The following is a 16,045-nucleotide window of genomic DNA, read 5'->3' as shown; positions in this document are numbered from 1 at the left end:
TATTTAAAGGACCCTCGTCTCTTCATTTTGAAAAGTTGAATGAGAATTTGCATCAAATTGTTGCTGGAATTCATACTCACATTTGCTCATTTTCACATACGCAAAGATCAAGTTTCACAAAAAGTTGACCAGATTTAACCACAATTGACTTGAGTTGACTAGTTTCGAAAAGAATTTTGAAATAATTAAACGAAATTATTTAATTAAATGGAGTACTTACTTCTAATTAATTAAACAAAGTTATTTAATTAAATGACAAGCCGTTCTTAATTAACTAAATGAAGTTATTTAATTAAATAAGAAAAGTGTCTCTAATAATTTAAAGATTATTTAATTAAATAGAAAAAGTAATTATGAGAGCATATCTCATTTTCTTAAATTAAATATCTCAACAAAATATCTCTTCAGTTCAAAAAGTGAAATTTCCAGTTCACTATTGATAAAAAATGAGTTAAATCAGTTAACTCCTTTTTCTACTCAAATTGAATCAGTTAACTCCCTATTTTACTCAAATTAAATCAGTTAACTCCCTTTAATTTGAAAATCTCCCTTTATGAGTGAACTTCACCTTTAATCCTGACCGTTGATTGAAATCGACCTCAACCGTTGATGAATTCGAGGAAAGTTTATTGAAGAGACCCTCATTTCTTCATTTTGAAAGGTTGAATGAGAATTTGCATCGAATTGTTGCTAGAATTCATACTCACATTTGGTCATATTCACATACGCAAAGATCAAGTTTGACCAAAAGTTGACCAGATTTAACCACGGTTGACTTGAGTTGACTAGTTTCAAAAAAAATTTAAATAATTAAACGAAATTATTTAATTAAATGGAGTACTTCTAATTAATTAAACAAAGTTATTTAATTAAATCAGAAGCCATTCCTAATTAATTAAATGAAGTTATTTAATTAAATAAGAAAAGTGTCTCTAATTAATTAAAGATTATTTAGTTAAATAGAAAAAGTAATTATGAGACCATATCCCATTTTATTAAATTAAATATCTCAAAAAAATTTCTCTTTACTTCAAAAAGAGAAATTTTCAGTTCACTATTGATAAAAAATGAGTTAAATCAGTTAACTCCTTTTTCTACTCAAATTGAATCAGTTAATTCCCTATTTTACTCAAATTAAATCTGTTAACTCCCTTTAATTTAAAAATCTCCCTTTATGAATGAACTTCACCTTTAATCCTGACCGTTGATTGAAATCGACCTCAACCATTGATGAATTCAAAGAAAGTCTATTGAAGAGACCCTCATCTCTTCATTTTGAAAGGTTGAATGAGAATTTGCATCGAATTGTTGCTAGAATTCATACTCACATTTGCTCATATTTACATACGCAAAGATCAAGTTTGACCGAAAGTTGACCAGATTTAACCACGATTAACTTCAGTTGACTAGTTTCGAAAAGAATTTTGAAATAATTAAACGAAATTATTTAACTAAATGGAGTACTTACTTCTAATTAATTAAACAAAGTTATTTAATTAAATGAGAAATCATTCCTAATTAATTAAATGAAGTTATTGAATTAAATAAAAAAAGTGTCTCTAATTAATTAAAGATTATTTAATTAAATAGTAAAAGTAATTATGAGAGCATATCTTATTTTATTAAATTAAATATCTCAACAAAATCTCTCTTCAGTTCAAAAAGAGAAATTTTCAGTTCACTATTGATAAAAAATGAGTTAAATCAGTTAACTCCTTTTTCTACTCAAATTGAATCAGTTAACTACTTATTTTATTCAAATTAAATCCGTTAACTCACTTTAATTTGGAAATCTCCCTTTATAACTGAACTTCACCTTTAATCCTGACCATTGATTAAAATCGATCTCAACCGTTGATGAATTCCAAGAAAGTCTATTTAAAAGACCCTCATCTCTTCATTTTGAAAGGTTGAATGAGAATTTGCATCGAATTGTTGTTGAAATTCATACTCACATTTGCTCATATTCACATACGCAAAGATCAAGTTTGACCAAAAGTTGACCATATTTAACCACGGTTGACTTGAGTTGACTAGTTTCGAAATGAATTTTGAAATAATTAAATAAAATTATTTAATTAAATGGAGTACTTACTTCTAATTAATTAAACAAAGTTATTTAATTAAATGAGAAGCCATTCCTAATTAATTAAATGAATTTATTTAATTAAATAAGAAAAGCGTCTCTAATTAATTAAAGATTATTTAATTAAATAGAAAAAATAATTATAAGAGCATATCTCATTTTATTAAATTAAATATCTCAAAAAAATCTCTCTTCAGTTCAAAAAGGAAAATTTTCAGTTCACTATTGATAAAAAATGAGTTAAATCAATTAACTCCTTTTTTTACTCAAATTGAAACAGTTAACTCTTTATTTTACTCAAATTAAATCTGTTAACTCCCTTTAATTTGGAAATCTCCCTTTATGACTAAACTTCACTTTTAATCCTGACCGTTGATTGAAATCGATCTCAACCGTTGATGAATTCCAGGAAAGTCTATTTAAGAGACTCTCATCTCTTCATTTTGAAATGTTGAATGGGAATTTGCATTGAATTGTTGCCGGAATTCATACTCACATTTGCTCATATTCACATACGCAAAGATCAAGTTTGACCAAAAGTTGACCAAATTTAACCACGGTTGACTTGAGTTGACTAGTTTCGAAAAGAATTTTGAAATAATTAAACAAAATTATTTAATTAAATGGAGTACTTACTTCTAATTAATTAAACAAAGTTATTTAATTAAATGAGAAGCCATTCCTAATTAATTAAATGAAGTTTTTTAGTTAAATAAGAAAAGTGTCTCTAATTAATGAAAGATTATTTAATTAAATAGTAAAAGTAATGATGAGAGCATATCTCATTTTATTAAATTAAATATCTCAACAAAATCTCTCTTCAGTTCAGATAGGGAAATTTCCAGTTCACTATTGATCAAAAATGAGTTAAATCAGTTAACTCCTTTTTCTACTCAAATTGAATCAGTTAACTCCTTATTTTACTCAAATTAAATCCGTTAACTCTCTTTAATTTGGAAATCTCCCTTTATGACTGAACTTCATCTTTAATCCTGACCGTTGATTGAAATCGATCTCAACCGTTGATGAATTCCAAGAAAGTCTATTTAAGAGACCCTCATCTCTTCATTTTGAAAGGTTGAATGAGAATTTGCATCGAATTGTTGTTGAAATTCATACTCACATTTGCTCATATTCACGTACACAAAGATCAAGTTTGACCAAAAGTTGACAAAATTTAACCACGGTTGACTTGAGTTGACTAGTTTTGAAAAGAATTTTGAAATAATTAAATAAAATTATTTAATTAAATGGAGTACTTACTTCTAGTTAATTAAACAAAGTTATTTAATTAAATGAGAAGCGTTTCCTAATTAATTAAATGAAGTTATTTAATTAAATAAGAAAATTGTCTCTAATTAATTAAAGATTATTTAATTAAATAGTAAAAGTAATTATGCAGGCATATCTCATTTTATTAAATTAAATATCTCAACAAAATCTCTCTTCAATTCAAAAAGGGAAATTTCCAGTTCACTATTGATAAAAAATGAGTTAAATCAGTTAACTCCTTTTTCTACTCAAATTGAATCAGTTAACTCCTTATTTTACTCAAATTAAATCCGTTAACTCCCTTTAATTTGGAAATCTGTGAGGCCTCGCCCCGACCCATTGTAGCATAGTGGTGCATTACTATTATTTTTTTTGATATTCATGACTCGAGATGTCGAGACATTATCTGATGCTTAGAACATACTTTATTATTTCATGTTGTGTGATTTTACTTCAGATATATTTGATGATTGTCATTTAATGTTCATGAATATGTATGTTGATTAAATCAGTAAATGTAGGATTGAGATTTTGATTTAAGAAATTTTAAATGGTTAAGAATTAAGTAGGATAAAGAAACCCTTATTGATGTATGTTTTAATTTATGTGAATTTATGAATTCGTATACATTTATGTACATGTGATTTTACGGAACTACTGATGTGTGCAATGAGTGTGCAGATATTTTAGCCGAGAAACCCTATGGAGGAACATAACTGATCTCTATGTGCTAAATTTGAAAACCTTGTTGTTTGTAATTCACATATTTGTATTGTGAGATGTATGTATGCATCTTCCTTGTTCAATGAATGTTAATGTTTGTAATTATGTTCTTTCAGTGTCGCTTGACACTCGTAAAATGTTTATGCGCTTCAGTGTGCTGTTAGGGTTAATTTTTTAACCTTTGGACTAAGTTGGTTTAAGTTAGTGTCAGTTTTCTATTGGGTTCTTAATCAAGGTTAGTCATCCCTTAATCTAGACTAGTGCCTTTTTGCATGATAGAGTAGTTAGATGGTCCTATTTTATTCCTAGATTTTATTTGACTCTAAATTTTATTTTAGGAGTTTCTAGAGTGGCTAGTGAGTGGAAATAGTTATTGCTCCTTTTGGGTGGTTGAGTTGGAGGCTTATTTAGAGGCCTTCCTTGGACTAGTTGGTTGTTACCCAATCTCTACATTTAGACAGGAATTCTTGAAGGTTGAAGGAAGGAAAGGGATACTCTACTCAAACTTGTTCATTGCCATTACCTCTTTGTGAAGGTAGGAAATCCTCATCTCCCTTACTCAGTTTTTGTTTTGTTTCATGTTCTTGTTACCTTGTTGTTGTTTCACTGTTTGTATGGTTGTGGGTATGTTGGGAAGATTTGAAAACCATGTCATTTTTGTTGTTTTCCTTTCTTGTTTATGTTTGCAATTTTGAGTTTTTTTCCTTGCATGGGTGTTTTGGTATCACTCACCCTTGGAGAGGGCAGAAGTGACCAATTTAGGCAAAGGTCTATTTAGTTGGACTCCAACTAGTGTAGAGTCTCTTCTCAGGATGAGAAGAGGGATAAAGGGTAGGGTGTTATGGGCCCCTACCCATCAGCACAAACCTGGTATGAATATGGCATGTGTAAATGGAAGAACGAAAGTTCTTAGTTATTAGCCCCGATTGGGCATCTGAATTAGTGTTGTGCTTGACTTCTCCTATTGGAAGAATCCACCTTTCCCTAGTCTTGATTCATTGTGAATCCTATTGTGTAAACCATGTATGATTATGCATGTTTGATTTTCTTTTGGTTCTGCTTGGTTGTCACCCAATCAGATATTGGTTTCCTCCATGGTTCTTGAAATGAGATTCAGAAAACATTACGAATTCCTTGATTTTGATCATGAGAAAAAATTTGATTTAATTGTTGAAATTTGGGATTGAGATCCTATTGTAAATTGTATTTTAAACCTTATTGTAAATGGCAACGAAGCTGGGTTTTCTTTCTGATTCTTTCTCGGCTGAGCCTTTGAATCAGGTTTGCCAATAAAATTGGTGTTGAGCATATTTGGTTATCTTGTGATTTAATTGTGTATTAAATTTAATATGGTTGCACATAAAAGAAAAATAGAATAACGGATAATGTCATGTATTGTGATATTTCAAGTTTTTAAATTGTTAGGAAGAACAAAATGATAGAATGAAAATTTTAAAATATGATGTATAAGTATTATGATGAGATCAAATCAAGAGCAAACCCTATATTACGAAATCAAAGATATTTCATTTCTTGATAAATTTCATGGTGGTTATAATCAAATTTGAATTAGAATAATCCACCACCTTTCCAATTATGTGTATAGTATCATTCACCTCCTAAGTTCTTCAAATATGATCAATTGGATTGAGAGGTTGTATTATTGAAATAAAAAATAATAGTAATAATAAGAATTTAGAACTCATACCATGTCCTTGATGAATTAATATAAAACATACATGTTTAAATAAGAGACTGAGAGACTATACCTAATGTACTCCCTTGCATTGGCATGCTTGTATAAAGGAAAAATGTTAATAATAGATTTGATTAAATCCTTAGTAACATAAATGAAATGCATAAAATAACATGACCATGGCTTGTTAAAATTTTGCTTCAAAAAAAAATATGCACTCCCAGGAGTAAAAAACTCTCTGGAAAATGCATGAGGAGAAAATTTCATTCCTTCCAAGACCACAGAGCATATTCTTGAATAGATTCCTTCCTAAGAGAATAAAGAAATAAAAGAAATCTTGTGTAAATCTCCTTGGTGCATAAAATTGAATTATATATATATATATATATATATATATATATATTTATATATTTATTTAAAAAAAAGTTAATATCTATACACTTTATTGCCTCCTTTCCAATCAATTTCACCTAATCATCTTTATAGTCTTTATTGCATGATCACCTTCTTTGGACGTCAATTTAAACTTGTTTTAAAAAGGGTATTCTTCTCTTGTCTTAAGTCAGAGTGGTTGATGGGAGGGTGATGTCATCCTGCCACCTTGTCCCATCTCCATCCTCCTCCATTTCTAGTGGCCAGCCTGGGAAGGTGACAGTTATGTTGGTAGATAAATTGTGGTGGTCATCTCCTTTTTGTTAAACTCCCTTACTTGTCTCTGTTCACGTGCCCACCTCTTGGGTTGCGTTTCCTCAACCTTGGGCTATGTGGGATGATGTGTGGAGTTGGCTATGTCATGACATGACATAAATTTGGAGGTTGACTTAGCTTTTGGGTTTTGTTTTAAAAGTTGCAAGTTGGAGTATGTTTAAAAAAAACCAAAGTCTTCACCTCCTCCATGCTCTTGCGTACTTTTTTTATGAGAAGGCTTGGTTTTGTGTGGGGCCTAGGAAGAGGTGTAGGGAGAGGTCAGATCGACCTGACTAGTGGCCATGTGGGTGATAAGGGGTAGAGTAGGTGTCTTAGGGTAAGTAGTTGGTAGTTAGTTAGGTTTAATTTATGTTTTTTTTTTTAAATGTATTGTTAATTTGTTTATTAGTTTTAATATTATTAAATTTTGTTTTGATAAGTGTTTTTAGTATTTAATTTAAATTAAGTTTAAAATTGTGAACTTGTTATAGTTATTTTGTTTAAAGATCATTTATATTTCTTGATTAATATTAGATAGTTTAAATTTTATTAAATTTGTAAAGTGAAGTTCTATTTAAAAGATCGAACGTTCTTTTATGAATGATTAGATCAACTATAGATTTAGTTAGTTAGTTAAGATAAAATTAGTTTAATATGAAATTATTATTAAATTTAGTTTAGATTTAATTTATATTCGATTAAATTTTTTGTTGAAAATTAAGCTAAGTTGGAGATTTATGAAATGTTGGTATTAATAGTACCTTTGAAAATTTGTTTAAATTAGTGTCCTAATAGCTTAAGTTATTCGAATAATCTAAACCCAATCTTCTTTAGATTGTTACTAAAAAAAATTTTGCATGATTGTTTAAGCAATGAAATAACGAATCAGTAAACATTTATATCAACCTAATAACAATGTACTTCAGAATCCTGATGATATATTCCTCCACAAAAGTTTTTAAACCAAGGATGTTGTCGAGAAACTTTTCTTAAACAGTAATCAATCTTTTCAAACTTAGAGCATGTTTAATTATTAATCATTATTCAAAAAAAAAAAAAATTGTGTTCTTGCCCTCATAGTTTGGGCATGACAAAATCTCCCTTTATGACTGAACTTCATCTTTAATCCTGACCGTTGATTGAAATCGATCTCAACCGTTGATGAATTCCAAGAAAGTCTATTTAAGAGACCCTGATCTCTTCATTTTGAAAGGTTGAATGAGAATTTGCATCGAATTGTTGCTGGAATTCATACTCACATTTGCTCATATTCACATACGCAAAGATCAAGTTTGACCAAAAGTTGACCAGATTTAACCACGGTTCACTCGAGTTGACTAGTTTCGAAAAGAATTTTTAAATAATTAAACAAAATTATTTAATTAAATGGAGTACTTACTTCTAAATAATTAAACAAAGTTATTTAATTAAATGAGAAGCCATTCCTAATTAATTAAATAAAGTTATTTAATTAAATAAGAAAAGTGTCTCTAATTAATTAAAGATTATTTAATTAAATAGAAAAAGTAATTATGAGAGCATATCTCATTTTATTAAACTAAATATCTCAACAAAATCTCTCTTCAGTTCAAAAAGAGAAATTTCCAGTTCACTATTGATCAAAAATGAGTTAAATGAGTTAACTCCTTTTTCTACTCAGATTGAATCAGTTAACTCCTTATTTTACCCAAATTAAATCTGTTAACTCCTTTTAATTTGGAAATCTCTCTTTATGACTGAACTTCACCTTTAATCCTAACCGTTGATTGAAATCGATCTCAACCATTGATGAATTCCAGGAAAGTCTATTTAAGAGACCCTCATCTCTTCATTTTGAAAGGTTGAATGAGAATTTGCATCGAATTGTTACTGAAATTCATACTCACATTTACTCATATTCACATACGCAAAGATCAAGTTTGACCAAAAGTTGACCAGATTTAACCACGGTTCACTTGAATTGACTAGTTTCGAAAAGAATTTTGAAATAATTAAACAAAATTATTTAATTAAATGGAGTACTTACTTCTAATTAATTAAACAAAGTTATTTAATTAAATGAAAAGCCATTCTTAATTAATTCAATGAAGTTATTTAATTAAATAAAAAAAGTGTCTCTAATTAATTAAAGATTATTTAATTAAATAGATAAAGTAATTATGATAGCATATCTCATTTTATTAAATTAAATATCTCAACAAAATCTCTCTTCAGTTCAAAAAGGAAAATTTTCAGTTCACTATTGATAAAAAATGAGTTAAATGAGTTAACTCCTTTTTCTACTCAAATTGAATCAGTTAACTCCTTATTTTAAACAAATTAAATCCGTTAACTCCCTTTAATTTGGAAATCTTCCTTTATGACTGAACTTCACCTTTAATCCTGACCGTTGATTGAAATCGATCGCAACTGTTGATGAATTTTAGGAAAGTCTATTTAAGAGACCCTCATCTCTTCATTTTGAAAGGTTGAATGAAAATTTGCATCGAATTGTTGCTGGAAGTCATACTCACATTTGCTCATATTCACATATGTAAAAATCAAGTTTTACCAAAAGTTGACCAGATTTAACTACAGTTGACTAGTTTCGAAAAGAATTTTGAAATAATTAAACAAAATTATTTAATTAAATGGAGTACTTACTTCTAATTAATTAAACAAAGTTATTTAACTAAATGAGAAGCCATTACTAATTAATTAAATGAAGTTATTTAATTAAATAAGAAAAGTGTCTCTAATTAATAAAAGATTATTTAATTAAATAGAAGAAGTAATTATGAGAGCATAACTCATTTTATTAAATTAAATATCTCAACAAAATCTCTTTTCAGTTCAAAAATAGAAATTTTCAGTTCACTATTGATAAAAATTGAGTTAAATCAGTTAACTTTTTTTTCTACTCAAATTGAATCATTTAACTCCTTATTTTACTCAAATTAAATCTGTTAACTCCCTTTAATTTGGAAATCTTCCTTTATGATTGAACTTCACCTTTAATCCTGACCGTTGATTGAAATCGATCTCAACCGTTGATGAATTTTACGAAAGTCTATTTAAGAGACCCTCATCTCTTCATTTTGAAAGGTTGAATGAAAATTTGCATCAAATTGTTGCTGGAAGTCATACTCACATTTTCTCATATTCACATATGTAAAAATCAAGTTTTACCAAAAGTTGACCAGATTTAACCACGGTTGACTAGTTTCGAAAAGAATTTTGAAATAATTAAACAAAATTATTTAATTAAATGGAGTACTTACTTCTAATTAATTAAACAAAGTTATTTAACTAAATGAGAAGCCATTACTAATTAATTAAATGAAGTTATTTAATTAAATAAGAAAAGTGTCTCTAATTAATAAAAGATTATTTAATTAAATAGAAGAAGTAATTATGAGAGCATATCTCATTTTATTAAATTAAATATCTCAACAAAATCTCTTTTCAGTTCAAAAATAGAAATTTCCAGTTCACTATTGATAAAAAATGAGTTAAATCAGTTAACTTTTTTTTCTACTCAAATTGAATCATTTAACTCCTTATTTTACTCAAATTAAATCTGTTAACTCCCTTCAATTTGGAAATCTTCCTTTATGACTGAACTTCACCTTTAATCCTGACCGTTGATTGAAATCGATCTCAACCATTGATGAATTTTAGAAAAAGTCTATTTAAGAGACCCTCATCTCTTCATTTTGAAAGGTTGAATGAGAATTTGCATCGAATTGTTGATGGAATTCATACTCACATTTGCTCATATTCACATACGCAAAGATCAAGTTTGACCAAAAGTTGAACAGATTTAACCACGGTTGACTTGAGTTGACTAGTTTCAAAAAGAATTTTGAAATAATTAAAAGAAATTATTTAATTAAATGGAGTACTTACTTCTAATTAATTCAACAAAGTTATTTAATTAAATAAGAAGCCATTCCTGATTAATTAAATGAAGTTATTTAATTAAATAAGAAAGGTGTCTCTAATTAATTAAAGATTATTTAATTAAATAGAAAAAGTAATTATTAGAGCATGTCTCATTTTATTAAATTAAATATCTCAACAAAATCTCTCTTTAGTTCAAAAAGGAAAATTTCCAATTCACTATTGATAAAAAATGAGTTAAATCAGTTAACTCCTTTTTCTACTAAAATTGAATCAGTTAACTCCTTATTTTACTCAAATTAAATCCATTAACTCCCTTTAATTTGAAAATCTCTCTTTACGACTGAACTTCACCTTTAATCCTGACCGTTGATTGAAATCGATCTCAACTGTTGATGAATTCCAGGAAAGTCAATTTAAGAGACCCTCATATCTTCATTTTGAAAGGTTGAATGAGAATTTGCATCGAATTTTTGTTAGAATTTATACTCAGATTTGCTCATATTCACATACGCAAAGATCAAGTATGACCAAAAGTTGACCAAATTTAACCACGGTTGACTCAAGTTGACTAGTTTCGAAAAGAATTTTAAAATAATTAAACGAAATTAATTAAATAAATGGAGTACTTACTTCTAATTAATTAAATAAAGTTATTTAATTAAATGAGAAGCCATTCCTAATTAATTAAATGAAGTTTTTTAATTAAATCAGAAAAGTGTCTCTAATTAATTAAAGATTATTTAATTAAATAGTAAAACTAATTATGAGAGCATATCTCATTTTATTAAATTAAATATCTCAACAAAATCTCTCTTCAGTTCAAAAAATAAAATTTTCAGTTCACTATTGATCAAAAATAAGTTAAATAAGTTAACTCTTTTTCCTACTCAAATTGAATCAGTTAACTCCTTATTTTACTCAAATTAAATCCGTTAACTCCCTTTAATTTGGAAATCTCCCTTTATGACTGAACTTCACCTTTAATCCTGATCGTTGATTCAAATTGATCTCAACCGTTGATAAATTACAGGAAAGTCTATTTAAGAGACCCTCATCTCTTCATTTTGAAAGGTTGAATGAGAATTTTCATCGAATTTTTGTTGGAATTCGTACTCACATTTTCTCATATTCACATACGCAAAGATCAAGTTTGACCAAAAGTTGACCAAATTTAACCACGGTTGACTTGAGTTGACTAGTTTCGAAAAGAATTTTGAAATAATTAAATGAAATTATTTAATTAAATGGAGTACTTACTTCTAAGTAATTAAAAAAAGTTATTTAATTAAATGAGAAGCCATTCCTAATTAATTAAATGAAGTTATTTAATTAAATAAGAAAGGTGTCTCTAATTAATTAAATATTATTTAATTAAATAGAAAAAGTAATTATGAGAGCATATCTCATTTTATTAAACTAAATATCTCAACAAAATATCTCTTCAGTTCAGAAAGGAAAATTTTGATGCAGGAGCATCCAGAGGTATAAGGGCAATCTTGTGTCACCCAAAAAAAAATGTACTTAGACTTAGTTTCTATTTTATGTCTTTACATTTTTGGATACCCATTTGGCCCAAATAAAGGTTCCAACTCTCATAGTTCAACTATCAGTGCATTTGAAAATCCCAAAAAAATAGGAGCATGCAATTTGACCATCATTTTGGTGACCTAGAAGGTGCGACTTGGCCAGATGAATGTGATTGAGATTTAGAGCATTCCAGAAAAAGAATCAGGTCAAAAGGCCTCACGGTTTGAAAGTTATTGCAGTTTTTCGGATTTTGAAGACCTCCTAAGAATGCTTCAAAGTCAGGTTTGGGGCATTAAATGACCTCGAAAAGGGCTGAAAAATGGGGAACAAGCAAAGCTCATCCATAGGGCTATAGAGCGCTTCGAGAGCTTTCCAAAAATGTAAACGGTTCGTCAATCGGAGCTACGGTTCAAAAGTTATGCCTCCCGAAAGTTCGGCTATCGTTTCTGGATTCTTCTAGATTTGCACCGACTTCTAACGCAGCTTCTGGAACCTTCCATTTTGTTGGTGGATGCCTACTAGCACTTTCTAGAATGTACTCCTAGTCCTTAACCCTTCGGGGTCTATTTAAGGAGATTTCTGGCATTGTAAAAGGCAGTTCGGATTGGAGCTTGAGAGGGGGTGCTAAAAGGAGAAATATTCTCCAGATTTATGCTATTGTAAGCCTGTAGGGCATGTTTTGAAGTTTATTTTCTCTGCACTATTTGTACTAGCTTATTTTCTCAGTTAATATAATTCCCCCTTTCTATTGTGTCTATTCTGTTGTTGGGTTGTGTCCCCATCAAGTGGTATTAGAGCCAGGTTTTTCCTGAGTGTGTAGACAGAGCGCTGATTGTGAGGCAGTTTGCACCAGGACTGTGTGGTTGTGGGTTCGAGTTAGAAGATGCCTCCATGAAGAGAGTGTGGCGGAAGGGCTAGAGCTATTGATCCTGAGGAGGTTAGAGCCCTCCAGAGACAGGTACAAGAATTGCAAGAGGAGCTTCGTAGAGGAGCAAATATTGCCGCAGATGATAATAGTGAGGATGACAATGAAGAGGAAGTAATGGAAGTTGACGGGGAAGTTCTGAATCCTGTAGAGGAAAGGCTTTTCAGGGCCATTACTAGGTTTGGGAAAAGACCTACAATTGAAGTGGGTATATTTTCGAGAAATTTGAAACCAGATGAGTTGATCGATTGGATCAATGAACTGGAAGAATACTTTGAGTATGAGGACATAAGGGACCCAGATAGGGTTAAGTTTGCAAAGGCCAAACTGAAAGGCCATGCCAAAATCTGGTGGCAAGAGGTTCAACTGGAAAGACTTAGAAGAGGAAAGGAGAAGATCACAAGATGGGATCGCATGGTGGACAAATTGAAGAAGCAGTTCATTCCTGTGGACTACGAGCTTGATCTGTTTAAGAAGATGCATGGGTTAAAGCAAGCAGGAAGATCAGTCCAAGAATATACAGAGGAGTTTTACCGACTCCTGATTAGAGCGGGGCATGCAGAAGCAAATAAGGAGAAGGTTGCTCATTATATCAGTGGGTTACGACCTAGCATTCAGGAGGAATTAAGTCTGGTAAGAATGACCAGCATTGAAGAAGCATACCAGTTTGCCCTACAAGTTGAAGAGAAGCTGAGTAAAAGGTTTGAAGGAAGACAAAGAGGGCGTGGTCAAGGAGGAAGGGGAAGCGGTAGATCATCTGGAGGCCGCAATGAAACTCAAAAGAAAAATGAAGATGAGGGTACTAGCAGGAACCAGAGGAATGAGGGTTTCAACCGCTCCCGTGATCAAGATTTTGGAAATCAAAAAGGAAGAGGTAGAGGACGTGGACAAGAAAGAGGAGGCTTTTGTGGTACCTGTTTCCATTGCAATGAAGAAGGTCATCATGCCTTTGAATGCCCTCAACGACAAGGAAGGATAGATAGGAGAGCTGAGGGCCAAGCTAGGGTTGCTCATGTGGATGAGGATGCACAATAATCACATTCAGAGGATGCAGAAAGAGGAGAGATCTTGGTAAATGAAAGAGTCCTACTAAGTGGTGAAAATGAACCAGGACAACGAAGGAGTTTGTTCCATACCAGATGCAAGTGTGAGGATAAATGTTTTGATGTGATCATTAATGGTGGTAGCACTGATAACTTGGTATCCGAAGAGATGGTCTCTAAGCTGAAGCTCAAGAGGGAGAAACATCCCCAGCCCTATCAGATTTCTTGGGTAAAAGATGATCATAAGGTCCTGGTAAGTGAACAATGTTTAGTAAAATTCAAAATTGGGAGTTACCATGATGAAGTTCTCTGTGATGTTATTTCGATGGATGTTTGCCATCTATTGTTGGGTAGACCATGGCAATTTGATAGACATGCAATACATGATGGACATGCAAACACATACTCTCTGACAAAGGATGGAGTGCGCCACAAATTGAAGCCCATGAAAAAGGAAGGTGAAAAGGTATGTAGCAGTGCTAGGATTTGTCTTGTTGATGGAAGGAAGTTTTTAGATGGCATGAAACATCAGCGTATGTGCTATGCTTTGATTCCTAGGAAAGATAAAGAAGGTAGTAGTGAAATACCATTTGAAGTTTCAGATTTGCTAGGAGAATTTGGAGATATTATCTCTGATAATGTTCCAGATGGATTGCCACCAGTAAGGCAAATCAGTCATCAGATAGATCTGATTCCAGGAGCTAGTTTGCCTAACAAGGCTGCTCACAGGATGACTCCTACTGAAATAGAGGAGCTAAATAGATAGGTTCAGGAGCTGTTGAGGAAGGGCTTGATTTGAGAGAGCCTGAGTCCATGTGCAGTACCTGCAGTACTTGCACCAAAGAAGGATGGAGAGTGGAGGATGTGTACAGATTCTTGAGCTATAAATAGGATAACCATCAAGTATCGATTTCCTTTACCAAGGATGGATGATCTTATGGACTGCTTGAGTGGAGCTCAGTACTTCACAAAGATAGATCTGAAGAGTGGCTATCATCAGATACGGATTCGAGAAGGAGATGAGTGGAAAATAGCCTTCAAGACCAAGGAGGGTCTTTATGAGTGGTTATTCATGCCCTTTGGATTGACGAACGCCCCAAGCACCTTCATGTGGCTCATGAATGAGGTACTTAAGAAGTTCTTGGGAAAATTTGTTATTGTCTATTTGGATGATATTTTAATTTTCAGCAAGACTTTGGAAGAACATTTGCTGCATATTCGTAGTGTCCTTGAAAGGCTAAGGGAAGAGAAACTGTTAATTAATCTAAAGAACTGTGTCTTTGCAAAAAGGGAGTTAGTCTATTTGGGATTTGTTATATCACCTAAAGGTCTCAAAATGGATCCAGAGAAGGTAAAAGCCATCTTGGAATGGCCTACTCCAAGGTCTGCTACTGAGGTAAGATCATTTCATGGTCTGGTTAGTTTTTACAGGAAGTTTATTAAGAATTTCAGTGGCATATGTGCACCTCTAACTGATATAATAAGAGGGGATAGAAAAGAGTTTGAATGGACTGCAGCAGCTGCGAGAAGTTTTGAATTGCTGAAGAAGAAGGTGACTGAACAGCCTGTGTTGGCACTTCCAGATTTTAGAAAAGTATTCCAGGTGGATTGTGATGCTAGTGGTAGCGCTATTGGGGTTGTACTAAGCCAAGAAGGTAAGCCTATTGCATATTTTAGTGAAAAATTGAATGATGCAAAGAAGTATTCTGTTTATGATCAAGAGTTCTATGCAATAGTTCAGGCCTTAAAGAAATGGAGGCATTATTTATTGCCAAAGGAATTTGTTTTGTATACTGATCATCAGGCATTACAGTACCTAAATAGCCAAGGTAAATTGAATCAGAGGCATATGAAGTGGGTAGAATTCTTGCAGAGTTATACATTTGTGTTGAAGCATAGAAGTGGAAAATCTAACAGGGTTGCAGATGCATTAAGTAGGAGACAGCTATTGCTTACAACAATGCAGGTTGAAGTAGTTGGGTTTGATGAACTCAAGAATTTGTACCCCAAGGATCCTGATTTTGCTGAAGCATGGAAAGCTTGTAAAGAACCTGTTGCTGTAGATAGAACCAAGTGGTTAGACTATTTGATTTAGGATGGCATGTTGTTCAAAAGTAGTCAATTGTGCATTCCAAGGAGTTCCATGAGGGAAAATCTGATTAAGGAGAAACACAGTGGAGGGATGGCAGGACATTTTGGTC

Source organism: Cupressus sempervirens, chromosome 6 (genome assembly GCF_028749045.1).
Source record: "Cupressus sempervirens isolate cs-2001-9-10 chromosome 6, ASM2874904v1, whole genome shotgun sequence".
NCBI lineage: Eukaryota > Viridiplantae > Streptophyta > Pinopsida > Cupressales > Cupressaceae > Cupressus > Cupressus sempervirens.
This window is presented reverse-complemented; position numbering follows the sequence as displayed.